This window comes from Borostomias antarcticus (genome assembly GCF_949987555.1).
Source record: "Borostomias antarcticus genome assembly, chromosome: 11".
NCBI lineage: Eukaryota > Metazoa > Chordata > Actinopteri > Stomiiformes > Stomiidae > Borostomias > Borostomias antarcticus.
In genome coordinates, this window is record NC_140244.1 from 5,339,992 (window position 1) to 5,347,853 (window position 7,862).

The window sequence follows — 7,862 nt, forward strand, 5'->3', positions numbered from 1 at the left end:
GAATCCCATGAACAGAGGGACAGACACAAAAGTTCCGTTGGTGCATGTTCTTAACAATAGGTGCCGAGCACCCTCTTGTGGGTATTGGCATTTCCAACGTATGTGTCATTTTCTATGCCAAATTATATAACAATAATCAAATATATTTGATATTCAAAAAATATTTAAGAGAGAAAGTCAAATATAATTTCTGAGCTCAGTTGACAGCCCTAAGAGGCAGTGCCCACAATGGATCCAACTAAAACAACACACAACACCACTGTTGCCATTTAAATAAAAATGTTGCTGTGTTTTGTTGGGGCTGAACATGCCCCTGGGGCCTCATTTATCATTGAGGTACGCCATATTTTACACGGTCTTTTTCGCGATTTCAGGCGTACGCCATTTCCCCCCCGCACATTGCGATTTATCAAGCCGAAAGGGCGAAAATTTAGTCGCCTTTCTACGCGCTTTTGTAGGACACCTCTCAACTTGTCCTACCGATTTACACGGTTTTCTACACCCTTTTTGAACACAGGAGAAACTGGCGACGCAGGTGGTGCGTCGGTGAATTACAATGTTTGATGGAGAGAAGCGACAGTTTCTGAACGCACAATCATGTAGGCTAATAGCCCAATTCAGCACAAACATATATCGCAATGCAAGATTAGACGTGTCCTCTAACCGGCTCATTCATGGTCCGATATGGATTTGTTCCCCAAACTTAACCTATGCGCTGTCCCAAACCTTTCCGCGCTATATGTCACACACCTAATGCAGGCACTCCATCAAACGGCAATAATTGACCAATTAGATTGTCATTAATATGTGATCATGTGGACCTGTTTGCTGTTTGGTAAGCATATAAATGACAGTCCTCCTGTGCGTAATGCGAGCCTAAATGAATCCGGCGCTACTCGGCCTACTGGCCGAGATAGAACTCCAAAGAGGTGACGGCGATGGCGACTGCACCCACATAAGGGCACCATCAGTGAATACGTCTATGTGAATCGCTAAAATGTGCACACTATAAATACCCAAATCATATGTGACGCCGACATGCTCATCACAAGTGTAGTGGCACGGTGGCCTGGCTCCACGCATGACTCATTCATCCTGGCGCACAGCAGGGTAGGGCTAGACTGGAGGCAGGCGCTGCGCGTGACGGCTGGCTTGTTGGTGTGTGCATAGCCAAGATACATATTCTTTGTCTTATTTACTTTAATCTTTATTAGCATTTTCCATCCATACAACGACAATACAATAAAACATCAAAACTTACAATAACAGCTTATGGGTACTTCCATCCATGCAGCTTTTTTTTCTTACTCAAATATGACAATTTTCATATTAGTGGTATCATCACACTTCCTTCTATATCCATCCATTTTTCCCATCTCCCTTCAAACTTTCCTTCCTGCATCCTCAATGCATAAATAAATCTCATAAATCTCCTCCACAACACCCACCACTGCTCCTTGGTTGGGGGTTCCACCTTATACCAAGCCCTCATTATTGTCTTTTTACTAGCAACCAATAGTACTTTCACTAGGTATCTGTCCCCTCCTTGTACATCATTCTGTTATGTTTGCCAAGATGTATATTCAAAGCTGATAAGAATGAGAACCAGTCAAGACCCCACCACAAAATGAGGACCCAAGCCCTCAGCCCCCTCCCCGTCATGAGGTTTACCAGCGGGGCCAAAGGGCCCACACTGAGGTCATGCGCCAGCTATGAAGACACAAACAAGTAAGGTTCACATTTCTACCATTTTATTGTCTGTTGGTGGGTGACTGTGTGAGGTGTGTGAGTGCGTTTGTGAGTGAATGTGTGAGGTCCGTGAGTGTGGTAGTGAGTGACTGTGTGAGGTCCGTGAGTGTGGTAGTGAGTGACTGTGTGAGGTCCGTGAGTGTGGTAGTGAGTGACAGTGTGAGGTCCGTGACAGCATGTGTGAGGGAATGAAGTGCAGTGAGGATGTCCTGTTGGCTCTGGTGGTGTAGTGTGGTGACCTCCACCAACTGCTGCACAACTGCCCCACAACTGCCCCAATCCCTTCTGCCATTTCCCTCTGGGCCTCTAGGGTCATGAGCCTCCAGCACAGCGTCTGAGAGGAAGCCCAGCCCTCAGGGACCCTTGAGGCAGGGACGCTGGCAGCCGGAGGTGGAGGCGTGGGCGGTGGAGACGGAGACGGAGGCGCTGGAGATGGCACTGGAGATGGAGATGGCGCTGGAGGTGGAGGCACTGGAGGTCGTGGCGCTGGATGTAGAGGCTGCAACCAGCGGGGGCACGACCGTCAGGTCAAGGACCACTGCAGACTCCCCCTCCTCTGAGTCCCACCCCACGTCAGAGTCTGGAGAAACAATTTCAGTCATTTTCTTTGAGTTTGTCTGTTAACTTGATTATGCATTAAACATTTTATTGTGTAGCCATATTCAATTGATATGTTTTTCTGTTGGCAGCCAAATAAATGCTTAAGTGTGATTTACTGGGTGATTTAGATGAGAGTCTTAATTTCCCAGAGGGGAAAATGTTTAATGTGGTCTAACATTATGAAGTGGTCATCTGTGTTATCGTTCCCTGTTTTTGGTCCTAAATCAATCATAGCCTACCACAGAATGTGTGGAATGTTTGCTTTCCTCACAGCCACATAATACAGCATGTCCGTGTAGCCTACGCCAAATACAGGATGCACGAAACGTACAGTAGGCTACCTAAACTGTAGGAGCAATCAGACAAATGTAGGCTCGTACAAATAGCTTACCTTCCGAAGATGATTTTCTTTCCTCGCGTGGACCTCACCAACAAGCACATGCACCTCCGTCTCCGAAAAGTTTCTCTTCTTTCCGCGTTTTTCCATAAACGTATTTGTCTTTCCTATGCTCCACGCTATATTATGTCGGTTCCTTCCGGGGTATCCACGTTGTGCGCTGTCATAGTTTTGACCATATATGGTTGAATTTGGGCGTGGAGAGGGCGGAACACGAGGCGCGTGCGCGTACGCTCTCTTCTCCGACACCTTCGGATTTTCTGTGGTGAATTTGGCGTACGCCATTTTTGATAGATCCGAAAAGCGTGTAAATATTCTCGTCGTACGCTACTTTTCGCATTTTCCTCGTTTTCGTCGTACGCCCTCTTTTACACCTGAATTTACACACTCTTTGATAAATGAGGCCCCTGGTGTTGTGGCATGTTTTTGTACCCCCTCTGATTTGAGACTGCCAAGAATGACAATGTGAATACACATACCTCTATCTCTCTCTCTCTCTGCCATATCTCAGTTCTGGAACATATGAAACCTTGAGAAAGGCAGTATGAAAGTTCTCTTCTTCTTTGATGGCAGCAACCTTGGCAACCTAACAGAGCAACCAGAATAACAGAGCAATCAGATTGGCCAATGACTAAGCCTTTTTGACTTTATCCCCGGATCCAGAGTAGAGTTACACTGGGTAACATGGAGTGAATTAAAAAATTATGCTCCTCCCCTTTTGCTATTTTTATTCTTTATTTGGATCCCCATTTGCTGACACATACACTAAGCAACTAATAGTCTTCCTGGAGTTCACATTTGAATAATAATCAATAATAATTCATTTTATTTATAAAGCACTTTTCATTGTGAGAAAATCTTCAAAGTGCTGAAACAATCACAAGTTATTAAGACAACGGAGACAGTAATTAAAATATGCATTACATACAAACATTCTGTGCAAAAAGTGTTTCTAAATAAGTAGGTCTTAAAAAAAACTGTGGTGCCCTCTGATTGTTGGGGGGTGGGGGTGGTGCTAGCTGAGCAAAAAGGCCTGATCTCCCATAGAACAGAGCTTAGTCCTGGGGGTGTGAAGAAGTAAGCTGTTTCCAGACTGAAGATTGCAGGAGGGGTTTTGAATTCAATCCTGTAGGAGTCAGGGAGCCAGTACAAAGACGTCAGGATAGATAGGGGAGATATAGGTAAATGTCTGCACTCTCATCAGGATCCTGGCAGCACTGTTCTGGATCTACTGGAGCTTTTGGAGGCTCTTGCCAGGAATCACAATGAACAGTGGATTGCAGTAGTCCAGCCTTGAGGAGACAAAGGCATTGACAAGCTTCTCGGCATCAGACAGGGTTAAAGTGGGTGGAGTGTTTTTAAAGGTATAATTAGTAGGATTTGTCAGTTGTGTTTTGTAAACACAACATTCAAACTTGGCCCCTCCTCCCGGCTCCTCCCCCTGACCGCGGTTGCCATGTCAGACAGATTTGCACATCTGCTGCGCAACATCTGCAAGTCAGCAAGAAATGAACCACATCTCACACACTAATAACACCAAAGACTGTATATCTCAATTGATACACAAACACAGATAGGCGTTTCTCCCAAAGCACAAAGCCAGCGCGCACTAGTCCACTTTAGTTAGAATGATCTTCACCAGGAAAAGCCATACAAAGTCATTCAAAGTAGACTACAATGACATTCACTCCATACCAGCAGCATTTTGACTTGTTTGACTTGACAAACACTATCGAGGGTACAAATACAAACCAGTTGGCTAGCTACACTGTAGCAACCTGACGAGAACCTAACGCTATTAGTGGTGAACACCACCAGAATAGAGCTCTTCCCTCCCATCCTCGGTGGGTCTATCGGGGGAAACCTCTTTCTATCGGGAGAAAACACTTTATCATCCGATATCTTGAGTGAAATACACTGGAGGGTAGATACTTTCTAGCGTTACTGTATCTTATCGGGAGTACACATTGGCACGACACCAGCTAGCCTAACTAGCTACAGTAGTAACTTAGCTGGCTGGCTTGCTAATGTTAGTGTTATGCTAGTGTTAGCCAGCTAAATAACGATATAACCCCCTGCATTTAGCTAGTAAGAGCGACTTAACAGAACACAAGACAACTCTGCGTCTCTCTTCATCCCCATCCTCTGCTTCAGTGTTCGCCAGCGGGTGAACGCCAACCCCAGATTCACTTTTTGAACAAGCTTTGTCAGCTTGGCATTTTGCCTTGCTATATTTTGGTATTTTAGGTTCTGTCTCTGCCATTATCTTAGCTTCTCACTTTGATTCATTGGGATTGAATTCATTGGATTGCCCTCTCCCCAGATATTGCAACTTGTGTATTGAGGGCTCAACCACCAGCATTGTTGGGTGTGGGGTATCTCTTCCCCACCTCCCCACACCACCTCCCCCCAACTCCACCCCCACAGCCCAAAGGTTGACTCCCAGAAACGTCCCAAAGAATGAACAACTAAATACGGCCAGATGGAGGGGCCTCTGCAGATAAACACACCATCACACATTCTAGTGAGGCCTAAGTTATCACTGAGAGGGATTATTTCTGTATGACTATACTTTATTTTTTAGTTCCTAAGTATACCTTTAAGGTGGTAGAATGATGTCTCATGGAGATGTGGGTGTCGAAAGCCAGGGAGAGATCAAAACTTGGCATGCAAAGGTGAGGTGCATCATGGGAGATTGCTGGATCTGGTGAGGAGTGCTGACAAGTAGAGCATCCGTCTTGCTGCTGTTCAGTTGAAGGCAGTTTTGTTTCATCCGTGCCCTTGTCTCCTCAAGGAAGGTGTTGAGCCGTGAACAGGGAACAGAAGCAGTTTTCGAGAACAGCTGGGTGTAACATCAGCGTAGCAATGGAATGATATTTCGCGCCTGCTGAAGATATGACCGAGGGGGAACCGACAGAGGAGGAACAGAATGGGGCCCAATAACAATAACCGAGGGACACCACAGGTGACCGATCACGTCTGACACCCGGACACCCCTAGTGAGACATATTCCCGTCCTGTCTGACAGGAAACAGTTCTGGGCTTGCTCACAGAGTTTTGGAGGCGTTCAGGGAGGATGGAATGGTTGGTTCTATCGATCGCTGCACTCAGGTCCAAGAATCAGGAGGCAGGGCAGCCAGGTGTAAGGCGATCATCCATGACCCGAAGTAAGTCCGTTTCAGTGCTGTGTGCCGGCCAGAAACCGGATTGGAACTTCTGAGAGGCTGTTGAGGTTGAGATGTTCTTGAGCTGCGTTGCTATCTTTTTTTTTCTGTTTATGATGTTAATAAAGTGACGGTCTTTTGTTTGAACCTCAAAAAGATGAATGTTCTACTATGGATATGAGAAATACATTGAGATTTTTTGAAAGAAGTTTGAATGAGGACCTTTTGAGAGGTTTTTTGAATGAGGATATTATGTAGTATTTGCTCAAGTCATAATTGTGAAAGCTCATTTCATAATACCAGAATGCTCTCACCCACCAGGTATTTGTCTAAAAGATACGCCAAGTGACCTGTTTACTTGACCGGTATCATCCCAGATAGCAAGCGGATGTGTAATAATTCTGGGCCATATATGGGCCGGAACTAAGCCACAAGGGCCAGATCTGGCCTGTATATGGCCCAGATCCGCTTGCTATCTGGGATGTGTTTTATCGGGTAACAGAAACATTGTCAAAACTGACATGACTGATGTTAATCCTCCCATCTTACGTAAGCATGTCGAGAAACATTCTTCTTATCTACTCCTACCTTTTTCTCGTCCTCCTCCTCCTCATCACGGCAATGCTTTTCAGAGTCGGCTCACGTACAGTATACTCCTTCTTAGAGCATCTTAAGCCATTAAAGTGAACATGAAGAGGCTCAGACAGACCGATCAGATCACAAGATAGAATCTAACCACGTACGCATTCTAATCCCCGCGCCGCCACCGCTCTATGGCGGGCGAGCCGCTGACGTGCTGCGTCTCTGCGTGGTACGCCGGCCTTCGGGAGGGCCGTCAATCTCGCCCAGGACAGAAGATGATCCGCTGCTCACCGCCCCCTCATGAGCTCTCGCCGCCTCAGCAGGGGGGCCAACACATACTGAAACATCCATCATCATCCCACCCTGGACATCCGCAGAGATGAGGTGAGGTGGAGAGAGAGAGAGAGAGAGGCAAGGAGGGAGAGAGAGAGAGGAAGGGAGAGAGAGGGAGAGAGAGAGTGAGAGAGAGAGAGAGAGAGAAAGAGACAGAGGAAGGGAGGGAGAGAGAGAGGAAGGGAGGGAGAGAGAGAGAGAGAGAAAGAGACAGAGGAAGGGAGGGAGAGAGAGAGGAAGAGAGAGAGAGGGAGAGAGAGAGAGAAAGAGACAGAGGAAGGGAGGGAGAGAGAGAGAGGAAGGGAGGGAGAGAGATAGGGAGGGAGATAAAGAGGGAGAGAGAGATGAAGGTAGGGAGAGAGAGAGAAAGATAAAGAAAGAAAAAAAGACAAACATACACCACACAGCGGTCAGAGATATTAAATCAATAACTAAAGTGAGAGGGGGAGAGAGAGAGACAGATGGAAGGGCGGAATGGTACGGAATCACGCCGGAGTCACAACAGGAGATTCCAGGAATGTGTTCTAGCTTCTCAGCAGGAAATTAGTGTTTCTTGCGCAACCACCGTGCATAACGTGTCTCTGGTGAAACAGCAGCTAGTACTGACTGGTGTAGAATAGTCTAGTATTACTGGGAAGAGGCCTCGGTTTTCCTTTGTACCCTCTCAGATCAGTGTGGAGGCTTTACATCAGAGGATCTGCAGCCTTATTAACTGTGAGGGAGCTGGTCTTTACCATGGTTCTGGGTTACACACACACACACACACGCACACAAACACACACACACACACACACACACACACACACACACACACACACACACACAGCCACACACAAACACTCCTACTCCCATATATACACAGGCACACACACACACACACACACACACAAACACTCCTACTCACACACACACACACACACACACACACACACACACACACACACACACACACACACACACACACACACACACACACACACACACAGTGGAATCAGCCTAGGAGAGTAGTCGACAGACATTTTACCTCAGACTCCATA